This window comes from Lathyrus oleraceus, chromosome 6, assembly GCF_024323335.1.
Source record: "Lathyrus oleraceus cultivar Zhongwan6 chromosome 6, CAAS_Psat_ZW6_1.0, whole genome shotgun sequence".
NCBI lineage: Eukaryota > Viridiplantae > Streptophyta > Magnoliopsida > Fabales > Fabaceae > Lathyrus > Lathyrus oleraceus.
Genome location: NC_066584.1, coordinates 8,856,770 through 8,870,845, shown reverse-complemented (window position 1 = coordinate 8,870,845; position 14,076 = coordinate 8,856,770).

The following is a 14,076-nucleotide window of genomic DNA, read 5'->3' as shown; positions in this document are numbered from 1 at the left end:
TCCCTTTCCCTTTGAAAACTTCACGAAAAATTCTGAACCACTTGTCGTGGTGCCCTCGTAGTTGCATCTCAATTATTTGACATATATTCAAGCCTTTAAGCATATCTTTTCCCACATGGGATTACCATGGCGCCCTCATAGTTGCATCTCAACTATTTGACATATATTCAAGCCTTTAAGCACATCTTTTCCCACATGGGATTACCATATTGTATTCCTATTTTCTTTTATATTTTCTCTTTGGTCTAAGAAATTGCCAAATCCGACGATCCTCAATGCCTTATTTATTTTGAATATGTCATTGAAAGTTTTTGAAACTTTCATGGATTCCTTAAAAAATACTTTAAATATCAGTACATCATCATATGAACTTTTGACGAAAATGCCCCATGGTGAGATCTATCGTCGAATTGTGTCATGAATTGTTGAAGGGGGGACATCTTCTTTGCCACCTATGTTTCGTCAGTGCTAGTCATCAAACTTATTAAAGAGAAACCATAAAGGAATGGTCTAGGAAGACTAGGAACTACCTAAATAAGACTGTGATTATATAGCCTAAATTAGGGAGTTTGTCAGCTCCTTTAACAAAATATCCTTTGTAGTCAAGAGTTTTGGCGAAGTAAAACATAAATATTATAACATCAATACCCAAACCCTAGTTTCGGTCACCAATGTAGAAGAAACGAGCTTTGTCCTGTTGTAGGGGCACATGCCTCACACTAACCAAAGTACATAGGTTTTCGACGACCATGTTGGCAGTTGTTCTTCATCGTAAGATCCTTGACAAAATATGGTGAAAATGTTAAGTTCTTCGATTCTCACATACAACATCAATTATCCAATTAGACCTAAGAATTTGAACTTTGGTGAAAACACTCTGACAATCAAATTAATGGAGGCCACGAGTGTGAAGTTTAAGGATTGTAATTATATGTATCTAAGTTTCTGTTGTTAGTTTGACTTTATAGAACAAGCTTTAAAATTTAAAAGTTCTAAAACCTTTTCTAAGACATTCGTCTTCGTGAACATGTATCAAGAGATTTTTCAAACTTTCTTATATGATAGACTCTAAATGACTGATCAACTATTGATCAACTATTATCCGTATCGTCTTATGACTTAAGTGACATGATTTAATACATATTGGATCTTGGCTTAATCTAAAGACAAATGAGTCAAGGGGGCTTTTGCATCTACACATTACAATAGTTGCTCAATAATTGTTTTGGAGCAGTATTCCCATGAGATGCCACGAAGTTCCTTGATTACTTTTTTAGTGGTAGTGGAAAATAATCCAAGTTGAATGAACTTTTGACAAGTGATGTGATTTCTTGATTGTTTAGTGGGAGAGTGGAGCATGTTCACTTATTTTCATTTGAAGCCTACTTTTTTCACTAGGAAGAATGGAACTTTTTAGCATATGAAATGTCATATTTATTTCTTTTTCGAACTACCTTAAAAAAAAATCAATGTGACCTCAAATGGATAAAAATTTGAAAATGCAATTGCCAATTATCTTGAAGTGCCTGTTTTAATCACTTTAGTAGTAGATACATTGAACATTGAGACATTAAAAAATTAAAAAAAGAATTTATGCTTGACTCTTGACTGTAGTTCTTAGTTGATAGCCACTCATTTGTCGGTAGGCTAAGAACAATTGTTTATATATATATATATATATATATATATATATATATATATATATATATATATATATATATATATATATATATATATATATATATATATATATATATATATATATATATATATATATTCAAATTACAAGTTGTTTCTATTGTTTTTAATAATTATTTTAGTTTTTATTAACAATCTTATTAAGTTTTACAAAATTTATGTATATTTTTTAATTAGTAAATATTATAAGACATAATTTTAGGTGTCCAAATTATTTTGGGTCCATATTATATATTATTACTAGTGTGTAAATGTTTTTATTAGATTTTTTATGAGAATAATAATTTCTGAAATATGATGAAGTATACATCTTTCTCATGTTTCGATCATGATATTTTCTAGATTGAAATGCAGTTTTGATTTTTCTATGTTAATTTTAATAATTTTTTAGTTCCCATTTTAAAAAAAAATCAAATTTTTAGTCCTCTTTTTTCACATTTTATTCTATGATCCCCTTCACATGACATACTTCTCAACTTATAACTTAACAAATTTTTTATACCATCTTCATGTCAAGTTTCATGTTCAAACCAAAGTCAAACCTCAAGATCTTGATTTTCAGCCTATGATGCTTCTATATCTCATCATAATGAGTGTTTTACACAAGCCATTGATGCATTACACAAGGGCTTGAACCATTATCCAAACAACATACCATTCATAGATCATTTTTCCATAAAGCTTCATTACCATTTCCATAAAGATCACTTTTCTCAGCCACTTTTTCTTGGAGCTTTGTAAATAGATATTGCTTTGATTTTACTCTATCTAAAAACCAAAAGTAAAATCACTTTTGTACTTTTCATCATTTTTTTAGATTTGATCCAAAGTCCATCAAACAATACCAATAACCACTGCACCAAATCTAAATTCATTCACTATAAAAGGAGGCCTCATTGCAATGCTCCAACGCACAAAAAAACATCAATCATCAAGCAAGAAAGAACATTGAATCATTCTTGCACTCTTCCCACATTTTTACTCCAGGAAGCTAGAGGGGTCATTATTTCTCATCTGGAAGTGCTTTTGAGGGTGCAACGGACACACTCTATTAGGTAAAAAAATCTCATATTGAACACCCTCATAAAAGCATCATTTTCACTCATTCTTGTTACCATTATGTTTGTTTTGAACATGAACTCCCTAATAAAAAGCTCATTTATTTTGTTATTTAGTTTTTAATTTTATATTAAAAAGTCAAAAAAAAAACTTTATTATTTATTCCTTTTTACTTTTTCATTTAAGTATGCTTTGATTCAATTTTTCTCATGATTAATTTGCTCCTATTTTGATCCATAATTGTTGAGCACCTTGATTGTACTTGGGCTTAGACTTTATGATAACTTGTGTATTTGATTTGTGCTTGAAGTACATGGATGTTTATGGTTGATGACTTGCTTTGAAACCCTAATGTGTGAACCTTAGATGCATGAACCCTAATGACTTGAACCCTTGTATGAGGTGAACTTTTGTCATAAAATGATACTTTGATATGATTTTAACTTGCTCCTAAATATTTCTTAATTGCTGGATCACTTATATTTTTGTCTGAAAAGTGTTGGTGAATTGTTTAAAAATGTTTCGAAAAGAGAGTTTAACTTTGTAATGATTCTCGTATGAATGTATACAAAGTATTTATCTCGTTTGATTTTGAAAAAACAGTTTAGAAAAATATAACTTGGTAATGATTCTAGTATGAATGTATACCAAGTGGTGATTTTCTGGGACTTGCAAAGTGTGAGGGGTGGAAAATGTTTTAGGTGATGATCCAGTAATTGAGAGTTATACCTTCCTAAGGTCGTTATGGGCATCTCCTATCCTTATGAGGGTAAAACTGTCCTTACTATTGAGAAGTAAGTAGTTTTATCCTTGGGATGTAAAAGGGTCATTGTAGGGTCATCGATAGGTCATTGAAGGCAACAGTTGTAAGGATACCTTAGCATTCGAAAGGACGATCATCATTTAACCGTAGGCTACACCGAAGGGTCATCGAGGGACAAAATCGTATTTTCGAAGGCAACATCTGAGGGACCATGATTTATTTTATGATGATTTAACCGAAGGGTCTTTGCTAAGTGTATCCCTACATTCGCGGGACACGACCGTTATACCGTAATACCGTAGGGCAACAAAGAGAGGTCCAAGATCACATATTTAAAGGCAATGTGTTGTAATTACTTAGATAGCCGTAATCAATTAGGTAATTAGGTCCATATTAAAATCAATACATTAAGATCAATTAAGCCATTAGGGTGGATCTTCGCCATGAGGTGAATACATTAAAATCAATTGAGTAATTCAGGGTGAATCTCCATAAGGATCTCCCACGCATAAAGTGGGATACCTAGTCGGCCGTTTCCTCGGGAATATGTAAACCTTTGCACAATTCAACACACGGGTTAGAGCATCAAAGTAAAGTACAATTGAAAATCGCACTACAACACAACAGTCATAATCTCAGGTCAAATGATGCAGAATTATAATAAGTCTTGGTTAGATAGACATAAGGCATAATAGAAAAGAAACAAAGCAACCACTGTCCCGTTCGCCTCTGCCTCGCCTGGCGAAGGCTCAGCGAATGCTCGCTACAGGCTCGCTTAGCGATGTGCTAGCGAGCGGCCACGGGTTTGGAGTTTGACAGCAGCATGACCTCCGAAAACCTGAACTTGTATGGCACTTGATTACAGGAATAGCATGGACAAACATTCATGATATTCAAGCATATTTAAATTCGCATGTGAAATCAAATTACATATTCGAAACTTCAATCATGATGCTTTATGTATATAGAGATTACCGATTAAAAGCATAAAACAATAGTGATGCACAAACCTGCTTGCAACTAAGCTGCTAGAGGCTGATCGCTTTTGGTATCGGATGGAGTTGGCGGCGGTAGCTTCGGCGCGGATGAGCGGCCTTCAGGGTTTCTTTACTCGGAACTCTCTAAAGTAGCCTCTAGGGTTTCTATGCCAGGGTTTCCGTCCGTCCTTCGTCTGTCCCTTTTCGTGACTGAAGTGTCGGTATTTATAGTGATTGTGGTGACCTAATGGGCTCCGAGTGAAGCCCAGAATTTTCTATTATCTGTCAGCTTCGCTAGGCGAGCGTGTAGCGAACGTTCGCTAGGCGAAGGATTTGCTCGCCTAGCGAGCAGGCCAGTTTGGGCCATTTTCTGGATTGGGCCACTCGTGAGCTGGGCCTTTGTTCCTTTAAGATCAGTGTCATAAAAATGAGTCGGAGTGCCCTGAAAAATGTCTTGAAATATTAATGGGCAAATTTTGGGGTATGACAGTGAGGATAAATTTATAATTAACGGAGTAGGAATGGGTGTTGAGGGGATTACCAAAACCGACATAGTGTAACAATTCTATCAACACATCATGTGGGATATATTCATGTGCACGACAACGAAATATCTTTGGATCCTAACAGAAAACATACATAACTTGTATACGGAAATTGGGAGGATTCGTACAAAGAACTTCAACAATATTTGGTTGCATTTATGACATATGCTCTGGGAATTGTTAAAATTTTGGAGACATTGTCGGCATTTACCCCAAATAGAAATCGTGTTAGTGGAAATAGAATATTTCATTGACTCTTCTAGACGTGTCAACTATGCATTAAAGGTTTTGCATTCTACAAGTCTATTATTCAAATTGATGGAACATGATTGTACGAGAAATATGAAGAAACATTATTTATGGCAATAACACAAGATGACAACAATAATATCTTTCCAATTGTCTTCGCTCTTGTTGAAGGTGAAACTGTTGGTGGTTTGAGTTTCTTTCTCAAGAATCTCCGAGAACAAGTTGCTCTGCAACCCAATCTATGTTTGATTTTCGACAAACATCTATCTATTAAAAGCACATATAATTATCCTAATAATGGTTGTCAACATCCTTCTTCTACACATGTCTACTACGTTAAATATATTGTGCAAAATTTCATGCATACAAAAACATGTTTGAAGTGGAAAAAACTGTTAACTTCAAGTTAGAATTAATTTTAAAAGCAAAATCTATTTTAATCAACATCTTTAAAATATTGTAAAATCAATATTTTAAAGATGAAAATCGGGACCTTATCTTCTTCAAACATATGATTTGAATTTATTGGAAGTTGTTTGAAAATCAATAGTATTCATCCTGAAATTGATTTTAATCAAAGCTACTATGGATGAAACAAAATATTAACAACTAACTTTTTAGTGTTACAACTTTACTAGTTTTCTATTGGTGTCCAACACATATATATTCCATTGCTGTAATGGGATTGTTATCTTATAAAATATTTTATATGGCTTAAAATGTGTTATATGGTTCTAAAGGTGATTTATGTTGAAAATGTATCAAGTGTGAGTAGTATGGATAATAGTCTTACATTGATTGAAAATGGGAGACTTGAGCATTTATAAGTGAGAGAACCATCCACCTATCACCTTAAGGTTTTAGGTGAATATGTGGTGTATCTCTCACAAAGGTGTTGCTCTAAAAAGAAGAAGTTTTACAATGTTCAATGCTCCCTGGTAAAAAATCCCCCCAACAAATGGTATCATGAGTCTTTGGTTTCAGAAAGGGATCGACTTACTTGTATCGTAAGTCAACGACGCCAGTGTGATGAATAAGAAACATTCTGTGCGGTACAAGAGTTTGTGAAAGTAAGAAGAGTTTTCACTTGAGGAAGAGTGCTGAGAATGTATCAAGTGTGAGTAGTATGGATAATAGTCCTACAATGGTTGAAAATGTGGAGACTTGAATATTTATAAGTGAGAGAACTCACTCACATATCACCTTAAGATTTTAGGTGAATATGTGATGTGTCTCTCACAAAGGTGTTGTTCCAAAAAAAAGAAGTCTCACAATGTTCAATGCTCCTTAGTGAAAAACTCGTCCAATGATTTATAAAAAGAAATTTCAAAGAAGTAGGATTATTATATTTTTTAATAAATATAATTTGACTTTTAATTTATTTTTTTGTAATATTGTTAACTAAGAATACTTCCCACCCTCCCATGTTTAAATGTAAGACTATACAAACAAAATTATGGGAATATTGATTTTTTTTAATGATAAAAATTATTTTTACTAATTTATAGTTATTAGATATTCCAAATAACTTAGGCTATTCGCACTTCTTGGGAGACTTATGAAGTCAAAGTTCATATTATGCTAACCTAAGTCAAGTATAGTATAGACTTTCGAACATCAAATCATTTATAAAATTTTAAGATGGTTGACTTTTGTGTAACACCCTCATATTTACTACCCACTCCTTCATGCTGCTAAATAGTATGTGGTTTCTTTCCTAAATAAAATAAAATAGTATTGTGAGATGAGAACTACATTTTTCCTTGGGTTTTCAACTAAGTCCTAACTTGAACTTATTTATTATTTAAAGGATTATAGAAGAACTTACTTAACTTATTAGGAAGACATTGATTCACATCCTAATTCTACCTAAGCATTTAGGATCTCAAACGTGAGAAATAATATAAGAACATGAACATAATTGGCAAATAAACTCAAAGGATTGTAACAACTTTGTGTCACCATAACTAGTTAGTTAACCTCCATAGTTGAGTAGGATTAGAGACAAATTAGCTCAATAAGTATTGTTCTATTTAGCATGACTTACACATTCCATCTAATAAAACAAAGAACTTACTTATTTAGCATGACTTACACATTCAGCATTAATCATCTATCTAATCTATCTAATAGTATGTATACATAAAATAAAAACAATATCATATAATTAAAAAAGGATTCTTCTGTTAAGATAAATAGGTTGATAGTTGTAAAGGAATATCAGAGATGCAGAGGCACGAGCTCGAAACCATGACATCCTGCATATTCAACAAAACAAAAATTACTATAACATGAAATCCTAAACATAAGTATAATTCAATATAACTATAATTTATTACTAACCTCAAATACTCCTGATGCAATTCAAAATATCAATATTTACCTTTTCTAATAAAAAAGTATTCTGGAAAAACTAGTTAGTGTAATTCCATTCAAGGGAATCCCTTGAACTGATTCAAAAATTCGGAATAATTGTGATTTTTTTAAATTTGATTCACAAGAACACTTAAATTTATTCAATAATCCTTGAATCAATTCAAAAAGTTATGAAGGTATTCAAAATAACTAAAATCGATTCAAATCTTTATGAGAATCAATTCACATCTCTCATTTTTCAGATTTTTGAATTTTAAATATTCTTAACCAATTCCAAGAACAATCTAACACATGAAAACCAATATAAATCATATCAATCACTTGTTAAGTGCAAGTGTGAGTGATTAACGTCTCACATTGCCTATGAATGAGTGGAATGTTGGATTTATAAGAGAGATGACTCATTTACCTAACACCTTAAGATTTTGGATTGGTATGTGGTGTCTCCCTCTCTTGTGGTCCTGAAGCATTAGTCACATTGGTGTTTTCGACTCTACCGGACTCCACAACAGTGGTATCAGAGTCGTGGTTCAAATTTATGGAGGAGCGGGAGATAGATCTAGTGTTGGATCCTATTATAGGATGTGATGGGACTCACACTTGTGGGGGAGATATTGAATGCAAATGTGAGTGGTTAAAGTCCCATATTGCCTATGAATGGGTGAAATGTTGGATTTATAAGAGATATGACTCATTTATCTAACACCTTAAGGTTTTGGATTGCGATGTGGTTTCTCACTCTCTTGTGGTCCTGGATCATTAGTCTCATTGATGCTTCCGACTCTCCCGGACTCCCCAATAGTGGTATCAGAGTCGTGGTTCGGCTTTGCGGGGGAGCAGGAGTTGGATCCTGTTATATGATGTGGGGGACTCACACTTGTGGGGGAGAATGTTGAGTGCAAGTGTGAGTGGTTACACTCCTACATTACATATGAATAGATAAAATGTTGGATTTATAAGAGATATGGCCTATTTACCTAATACCTTAAGATTTTGGGTTGAGATGTGGTGTCTCCCTCTCTTATGGTCTAGAGCATTAGTCTCATTGGTGCTCCTGACTCTCCCGAACTCCCCAACATCACTTAACGCCGGATTAGCTTAGAATGCCATTAAATAAAATGAAAACTAGTGTGCCGCGCCACGAAAATTATTCGAGCATATCGCACGCTCAAAATACAACACCAAACTTTATTTATTCCAAAGGAAAGGGAAAATATCAATAAAATCCAAGGAAAAGAGAAACATGTAAGGAATGTCGGTTATGCAAGGGGAAGGTATTAACATTCCTCACATATGTTGTACTCAACGAGAACCATTATGATTGTTCTATGCACAAATGGGTGTTATTAGCTGAAGGTTACTTGCGATTCGTTTTAATAAAGAGGGAAAATAAGTTTATTAATTAATGTGTTTGCAAAGTATTTAAACCCTCATGCCTACGTATTCTCATAGTGCAATGAGAAAATCAGAACTTTGTAGTTCATGGTATAAAATTACCTATTTGTTGGTTATTTTTAGGGAACAATTATTACCGTATCCTAGAAGTGTATTGACGTTAGCTGATTCTGGCCCATGTTCAAATGTTTTAAGATTTTAGTTTGACTACTAAGGAACGAACTATAATAGCTCTTTTATGAAAAGAAAGTTGTTTTAAAATTTGAAAAGAGTTTGTGAATGAATAAGATTTTTAAAAATGTTGAAGGTGTTGTGAAAGTATTATTTGGACTAGGATTATGTTGTTTGAACCCATAGAATAGTGTATGAACCAAAGAGTATGGCAATTAACCAATAGATGATGATTAGCCAATGCAGAGTTGCAGGATTTTGCCTAGATCTAGGGATAAAGACCTACAAAGAGGGGGTCTTCCTAAACCTGAGTGTCACAAGGAAGACATGCAAGGGGATGAGGAGTTTGCCTAAGCTTGAGCCTCACAAGGCAAATATGCATGAAGGGGGACTTTCATAATCCTGAGTCTCACAAGGAAAACATGCATGAAATAGTATGTTTAAGTCTGAGTCTCATAAGACAGACATGCATGAGAAAAGGTTTACCTAAGCCCGGGTCTCATAAGGTAAACATAAAAGAAAATGTGGTCTGCTTAAGCCTAAGTTTCATAAGTTATACATGCATAAAAATGAAGGTTTCACCTATACCTAAGTCTCACAAGGAAAACATGCATGATAAGGGCTTGCCTAAGCCTGAGTCTTACAAGGCAAGCATGCATGAAAATGGTTTTAACCATGAGAAGGTGATTAACCCATGAAGGAGGTGATTAACCAAGAACAGGTGATTAACCTCAAGAGTTATGTATGGGTCAGAGATGGGTGTTTAACCATGAGAAGGCGATTAACCCGTGAAGGAGGTGATTAATCAAGAGAAAGTGATTAACCTCAAGAGCGTATGGGTATCCAAAGAGTATAATGTTTAGTCCAAAGAGAAAGGTATAGTTGATGTGGATTGTTGAGGTGGGATGAATGAAAGTTGAAAATTGTTTGACTTGAATTTCACTAAAGTCTACGAACGAAGAAAAATACTTTGAATAATTGGGGACTACGTCTCGTATTCAAAGATATTCAGAATAAGGGTAGGAGTCATCCATCAGATTCTTCTCCGTTGCTTAAGGCTCGTGGCACACAATTGCATCATAATTAAAGAGTTTGAAGTTTAAGAAAAGAGTTTTTGTTTTGAAAAGCATTAGGCAGTTGAATGGATGGAGCTCAACATGACCATGTCTTAATGTCCCTCCATCTCCAGGATCTTGAATGTGAAGAGGCTTGAATTTTACTTAGCAATTATAAAAATCTAATTCAATCAAGTGATCAAGGGACTTATGATCACTTGAATGAATAGGTATCCCAAGGGGAGCATGTAATTGTTCATGAAAATTCATACCAAACAAATCTAAAGTCAATTTTTTTTATTAATTTATCAAACTAAATTGATCAACTGATTAGTCAATAAGGGATCATGCTAAGAATCACACAATAAGCACATGAAATTATGAAGAAAAAAACTAAAAGCATTATCAATTGAAATTTTACATATTAATCCTAATTTCTAACTAATTCTAATAGAAAATAAAAACTAAACCTAAAAAATTAAGACTAATCAAAATATTAACCTAATTAGAATCTAACAAGATGCATTGTGGATTATATATCTTAATGACTAAAATAAGATTATTTTTGTGTATTTTAATATGTTGCAAAATATTAAAGGAAAAAAAACAAATAATCAATAAAATAAATATTCACTCTCTTCTAGGGGGTGTGATAAGGAAAAAGTGTGTCTGGTTAGCACTTGGGCGTTGGCCCTATGGTTGAAGGCCCAAGGTCACTGTCCTTGTTGAGTTCAGAGAGGAAAGATGTGAATCAACAAAATGAAGGTACTGCATAGAAAAAATCACTTCGGTCTTAGAGATGAATGCCCAACATGCGGGGCAAGGGCAATGGGAGTGTTCAGATTCACTTCATTCCATTTTCTCCTCAATCAGACACCTTCATCGCACTCTCTTGAAAAACTCCCTTCGACGGAAATCGCTCTGCCACGCCGGAGGTGGCGGAGCAACCCAACTTATTCTATAACCACTATCATTATGCTTATCTCTTTCCCCTCTATTCACCTCTCATATTCAAATTATCTAAATTTCAATGAATTCTCCAAACTACCAAAGAAAATCACAACCCTAACTCTCTTAAACCAAACTTAAATGATAAAGGAGGGGAATCAAAGCATGATACCTTGAGGGATTTGATTCCCCTCAATATCCTCTACGTCTTGGTAACAACTTTGAAGCATAAAAAGTAGGAAATGGAAGATCATACGTACAAGGTCGTGATTTTCCTTGGGAGCTATTGAAGGATTTTGAAGACGCTGATGAAGCTAAGAAGACCAGAGGTAAATGCTTCACTCATTTTCCTCTTGTATCAATTTCTTCTTCTTAACTAATAAGACCACAAATTATTTGAAACCAACTTAATAAGATACAAACATCTTTTGATCGAAGCATTAATAAATTAGAACATCTTTTCAAAGATAATATTATTTATTCACAGTTTATTAGCAATATCTCTTGGACAGGATTGAATTTTGTACTGATATAATTTTATTGGGCCCCAAGGAGGGTATCTTACGTAAAAGTCATGAAAACCAATACATGGAAGATGGCCGAATTATCCAGCGAAGCCACCAACCGCCCGAAATAGGTCATGAAATCTATCGAGTCTTAGTAACCGCCTAACCAGTTGGGCTTAGTCCACCCGGACTATTTCCCATGTGTCTAGTAGACGTGTGAGGAGATATATCTCATTATAACGGACTAGAAGAATGGGTCAAAGGAGGAATAACTTATTCCTCCCCATGATTTAGTAGTGGAGGGGAAATAACTTCTCTTAACCCAAGACCCAATAGTCTCTCTCTCTCTCTCTCTCTCTCTCTCTCTCTATATATATATATATATATATATATATATATATATAATATATATATATATATATATATATATATATATATATATATATATATATATATATATATATATATATATATAATATATATATATATATATATATATATATATATATATATATATATATATATATATATATATATATATATATATATATATCATCCCTAGCATCACGTGATCTTGCCGTCTCATACCCTCATAAACATCATAATCATCACCAAACAGGGTCTCTTGCCATTGCGGGCAAGCCTTAATCACCCTTATTTACCAAGGCTTTTGAGTATCCCTGTACTTTTTGCCATTACACACACACCTGTACTTTTTGACAAGTACACATTTTGTTTATCACAAAGCCAAAAAACAGGGTGAGATAGTTTAAAGTATGGTTGTCAAATTAGGAAGACATATGATCTTCCATGTGCTTGTTTACTTGTAAAGAAAATGAAGCTTGCTACATCGATACATATATATGAGATTTACACTTACTAGAAAAGCCTCAAGTTTGATGATGATGGTGGAATGAAAGATCATAAATAAAATATATCTATCAGGACTAAATAGAAATCCAAGAGAGATTTATGAAAATTAATGGCAACATGAAGCTTCCCATCAAAGAGCGGTTGAGGAAGATTGACTATCCAAAAAGCATGGATTTGAAACCACCCTTAGAACCAGTTAAAACAAAGGGTTCCCCTAAAAAAGTAAAATAGACAGAGAGTGACAATTCTACGAAACTGTCTCCTTCTTACTTTGAGCATGTTGACTCACATTTTCCAAATTCTTCAACTCATAAATCTCAAATAATTGTTTTCAAAGGTGCTCGCATTATAAAACCATCTCACTTACCACTATTACCAAAACCCATCCATATTAAAGAGATGTCATTTTTTATGCATAAATACATTTAGCGAATTATAGATGTTAAAGGTGACAGTAATTATGGTTATCAAGTTGTTTCAAGTTTGCTCGATAGAGTAGAGGAAAATCACACACTTGTCCACCAACAACTTCTCCATGAGTTGGAGGCGCATAGGAAATCATACACATCTCTATATGGGAGAAGGACATTTTGAAGCAATTTACGATGCTCTTATTCCTTATACTAGCGATCCAAAATCGGTGAAAAAATGGATGCGCTTCCTTGAAATGAGTCATTATTATACCCCAATTTTATCAGGGTATTTTAAATTCATCTGATACATTCCATTTGTAAAATTTTGCATTTTTAGCCATGTGCATTTTTATCATCAAATATAGTCACCATAATCATGCATATATGCATTATATTAAAAAAAATCAACATAAAGTCAATATTTTACATGTTGAAGAAATTGACTAAAATTGTATTTTTTTCATTATGCATTTTGAAAAATAAATTCATGATCATTTGATTTATCATCAAAATATTCATTTAAATTTTATTAATCATTTTCATGCATAATAAAACAAAAATCAACGTTTCTAGAAGGTCCAAAATATCTCTTATTTATTACATCATTATTCTATGCATATATTACATCATATTCATTATTTAATTAAATAAGTTTCTAGAAAACACCCACACTCTTTGCATAAGTCATAAACTATCATTTTTAGAGCCTATAAATAAATCTCAATTCATTCACAAATGACACCAAAAATCATTCACAAGAACAAGCCAAAACATTGCACAAATTTCTCTTCAATCTTCAAATCATTTTTTATTATTCTTTATTTAGGTAGGCTTTTAATTTTTGTGTATTTAATTTTCTTCACATTATTATTTTTGTTACACTTAATTAGTACCTTAATCATCACCATTTTGCATGGAAACTCCATTGATTCAAAATCAAGAGTTTAAAATACTCTTGAATCTCCATGAGCAAAAATGATTAAATGTGATTTAATTTTCGTTTATTTAATTTTCTTTGCACTATTCTTGTTACACTTAATTAGTACCT